Source organism: Dermacentor silvarum, chromosome 6 (genome assembly GCF_013339745.2).
Source record: "Dermacentor silvarum isolate Dsil-2018 chromosome 6, BIME_Dsil_1.4, whole genome shotgun sequence".
Taxonomy (NCBI): domain Eukaryota; kingdom Metazoa; phylum Arthropoda; class Arachnida; order Ixodida; family Ixodidae; genus Dermacentor; species Dermacentor silvarum.
In genome coordinates this window covers 105,627,795-105,632,819 of record NC_051159.1, presented here as the reverse complement: position 1 = coordinate 105,632,819, position 5,025 = coordinate 105,627,795, and positions in this window count along the sequence as shown.

Genomic DNA, 5,025 nt, shown 5'->3' with positions numbered 1-5,025 from the left:
CCTCAAGTTCAGCAGCGCAACGCAGTCGCTGAGCTACCACGGCCGGTGGAAGTGCACAAGCAATATGAGCCTATATTCAGATATATTTTTACACCCTTTCTTCAATCAACGGGGTTACATTTTTGTTCATTGTGATTACTCTGTACCCTTTTGTGCAAATTGCTCGTTTGTACCGGTGGCTCTGTGAATCAAGCTGTAGCCGGGCTCCTGTACCTTTAACATAACACCCTCTTTCGTCTTCGCGAAGTACAGTAAATGTGTTCGTTTTAGAAAGATTTTTTGTGGAACAACATGGTCAGCATAATCACCGTTTAACTGGCTCTATCCACTCGAATCAAACCAGCCTCAATTCCAAGCCGACTAGCAAAATTTGTAGGTATACAAAATGAAAGAACTTTCTTAATATGCAGGCAGACCAAAATATCAGTACACAACAGCAGCCTCAAAAAGCAAGTGTCCTTCATTGCCAAAGTTGAGCGCCACCATGCAGCGCAGTTGCGCCGGCTCTATTTTTTTGGCAGCATTTTACAGACACCGCAAGCTTAGTGCCATTGTGTCAGCGTCTTCCCGACAGCCAACTTTGAAAATACCGTGCCTGTTCCCGCACTGCATGTATTGAAGGCGGTTAAAATTGTGTACCGTTACAATGAGCTGCAGTACTTAGCGGTAGCGAATGGTAATGCGTGGCTACGGTTTCGTCCTTTGGCGCCGGCATTATGAATGTGTCAGTTTTTGAGGTATCACGGCTCCTAACAAAATTTTTGGTGCGAAGCTGACCTAGGAGTTTCAGTAGTCGCGTTTGTGTAAAGTCTTTCGGCCAGGATTTGAATAATTACAGCCTATAAGTTTCAGCGCTTGAAATTCATATTTCCTAAGTTCCTCCAAAATGCCATGTTTTTTTTTCTCTCTGAGACACCATTGACTTTCCAAATGAGGTTTCGGGGTAGCTAATGAATTAAATTTTCTCTTGCGTTTCGCGTTTTCTAACGAATCTTGTGGCAACTTACCTAATGCACCCTAATATAATTTCCCTTCAATGAAAAATATAATTTTTCCCTCTCATGGCATTTCTAAAGCCATAGATTCCATCAAATGCTCGCCTTCATTTGACATTGACGGCATGAATGTGAATGTTCTAAACATAGTAAGCACATCAGCAACTACAGTTCGTGCCTTATGTTTATACAATCACTTGCTAGTGGATCACAATCACATACCGGAGCGGTATGAAGCATTGTATACTCACATAGTGCGGTTTTTAACAGAAGTAAATGCTTTCAACGCTATTCAATAAGGCTTTCGTAAAGATCATTCATGTGAAATCTAACTTGTACCTTTTATTCACAATTCATAATTAACTCTTTATTAAAATGTTCCTGTCGGCATATCATTTGGAAACAGCTTCGAACAAGGTTCCCCATATTCACTTACTACAAACTTTAATGCTACGAAGACACCCAGACGCGTACAATACCTTCGGCGAGGACGGACACTGCCAGGGAACTTCGTCTGCTTGCACGCAAAAAGTCACAAGCTTTATGGAGTTCAAGTGCCTTCAATTGCCGATTGTATAAGTTGGACCCCTTGCTACGGCTACAACTGCCATCTAGCCTTTCCGGCGGCGAAGCAACCTTGCTATGCCGCTTGGCAGGGAGTGGCGTTCCCGAACGCTTACTCACTCCGTATGGGAATGGCCGAGAGCCCGATGTGGGACTCCTGTATGTGCGAGGAATCCATCGAGCACCTATTGTGTACCTGTCCTCGCTACGACGTACAACGCCTCTCTCATGCAGGACCACTTTAAACCGACTGGACTCGAGACCGTTCTATGAGTCAAAGGTACTCGGACCGTGGCTACAATTGTCACTGGCACAAAAAGCGATGCGTGCATTAGTACAGTATTTGAAGGGCACCGGTCTAAGAGACCTCCTATAGTGTCCCTGTACATCGTCCCACGTGTACTCAGTACTCATTCTCTCCCTATTTTACTCTTTCTATTCCCCCATTCCCTCACACCTCGTGCAGGGTAGCAAACCGGACGCTCATCTGATTGACGTCCCTGCCTTTCCTCTCCTTGTTCTTTCTCCCTCTTAAGGCCCATATCTACAACCTTCCGTTCTAAAGTAGATTCGAGGGTTTTTGAAAAGTAGACAAGGCAGTTTGTATATGGTAATTAGCATTCTACTTTCACGTCCGTGGTATCTGGTGTCCTCCAAGTAACAGTTCTTGGGCCTTCAGATTTTCTCCCTTCTAACCTCCACTTCCTTGCTGATGATTGCGTTCGTTATCGCAGAAATTCTAACCCGTCCAACAACAATACCGTGCAAATCGACCACGGTTTAACACCTGGCTTATGACCCTTAACATCAGCAAGACGTCCCTAATATCCTTGCACTTCCGTCTCAACTATTATAGTTCCTACCTGCTACCTTAACGGCCATCCTATAAGTGTCTCTATCACTCATATTTCTGACGCCGAATACGTAACAATACCTAGACGTTCCTATCTGCCATTATTTGGCCTAATCGGATAACATTAACGAAATTACGAACTCAGCAAACCACGTCATTGGATGCCTGCACCATAATATTTTATCGGCCCCATTTCTTCTAAAGCATAAAGACCTTCGTCTGTGCTAAAGAAAGTCACAGGTCTGGGCGGCACACGCAGCACAGACACAGCATAAGATGGAGGATCGGCTCCACGCACTACAGGATCTTTGCGGCGAAGTTTCTTCGTGTCATTTTCACGAGAACGATCTCAACTGTCCGCCCGGCGTCGACTGCGAGCTGCGGCTTGTGCTGCTCTCCGCACAGCAGTCTGCTGAGCCCAATGTTGCCTGGTTGCAGCGGCGCGCGTAGCTCTACGATAAGCTTCTTCAGCAGCGGTTCGTACCTTGCGAAGAGGCGCCATAAGCTGTACCGAAGATTAAACACAGGTATCCAGACTACCTCTAGTTGACATTAAGCGGCAGAAATGGAGCCGGGCAGGCCATGTAATGCGTAGGATGGATAACCGGTGGACCATTAGGGTTACAGAATGGATACCAAGAGAAGGGAAGCGCAGTCGAGGTTGGCAGAAAACCAGATGGGATGATGAAGTTAGGAAATTTGCAGGCGCAAGTTGGAAGATACCTTCGTCCTGCAGTGGACATAAAATATAGGCTGATGATGATGATCCAGACTACGTGGCTCACAAGTCACATCCCTTCACCCGTGGCACAGTACGTTGCTGTTGATGATGTTGGTTTATCGGCATCCTTTTTGAAACGGATTGGAGACAAATAGTCATCTAGCCTGCTTGAGTTAACCGGGTCGAGGTACACCCATCGTGGTTGCTCAGTGGCTATGGTGTTGAGCTGCTGAGCACGAGGTCGCGGGACCGAATCCCGGCCACGGCGGCCGCAGTTCGATGGGGGCGAAATGCGAAAACACCCATGTACTTAGATTTAGGTCACATTAAGAACTCCAGATGGTCGAAATTATTCCGGAGTCCCCCACTACGACGTGCCTCCTAATCAGATCGTGGTTCTGGCACGTAAAACCCCATAATTTAATTTAAGGTCGAGCTACATGCGGCATGCAACTGCTTTATTCAACTGCTACATGTTGGTACACCTGGTGGAATATAACGCAACTCCAATGCAAAGTATGTATGTATCGACGCTACGCGGCGCGCATGTCACATCGCGTGTCAAATGGCACGGTACGATGATGATGATGATGACCTAATGGCATCCCATTTGAAGCGCGGTCCTCACATATACACCTAGCCAGCCTCATTTGACAAGTGGCATGATGTTCTGCTAAAGATGACGATTTTTTAGAATCCCCTTTGAAACGCAACGGGCACATAGTCACCTATCCAGCTTGATTTAATTAGGTACACAATATATATTTTTATACCATTCTTGTATACATCTTTTTTTTTCGCTTGGTTTGCCAAAAAAATGTAATCTTAAACTTCTTTTTCTTCCTCAAACCTTATTTAACTGCCTTACACCGCTACCTGTCCATCTGCTACATGGCGTTCTAGCTGCTGTAATAATATGCAACTGCAATGCAAAATGTGCACGTATCGAAGCTACGCAGCGCGCATGTCACAGCACGTGTCTCCTCACGCGCTAGGACACGTTTGTAGGGCATTATTCCGCTCCATGCTAGCAAGCGCTGGCGTGGCTCACTGCTAGAGTAGCTGACTGCCACTCAGTGGGCCCGGTTAAGATCCCGGCGGGAACTGCGTACTTATTTTGCTCATTCCCAGTGATAGCTGCTACGAATACCGGACACCGGCGGCGGATACCATCGCCAACCGAAACGGCGATTGGAATGCGCCCGTAACAGCTTACGCTGTAATTGTAGTGTGTTCCTAGTATTTTTGACCCACACCAAGCTAATCAAGTAAAACAATTGAATTCGTTTAGACCCGAGCAAATCGATTCATACTTCATGACATTTTATACAATGTAGCAGATCGGCCTTAAAAGAACAACTTCGTCTTCCTACCCTGGGTTCTTGCCGTAAATGTGCGCAGCTCTGCCTTTCACCAGTTCTTTTTTTATTCATTAAGTCCACATCTAAAAGTCATCACAAAAGCGCATTGTATCTCACGCGACAGTCATCCAAAAGCTATGTACCAGCTCTTCCCTTCACGGCATCGTACCAAAAATAGTCTTTTTTTTCGCCTACGCACAGCCAAGTGTTAGAATACCTGAAAAACAATACCGCTCTTATTATTAATGCTTCCCGTTTCTGGACTGTCTCCCCGGCGCGGTGGCTCATTCAGCTAAGGCGTTGCGTCGCTGAGCACGAGGTCGCGGGATCGAATCCCGGCCGCGGCGGCCGCACACGGGCGTTTTGCATTTCGATGGAGGCGAAATGCAAAAATGCCTGTGTGCTTACGTTATAGTGCACGTTAAATAACTCCAGGTGCTCAAAATTAATCCGGAGCCCTTCACTATGGCGTGCCTCACTGGTTTTGGCACGTAAAACCCCAGAAAAAAAATAAGGACTGTCATTAAAAAA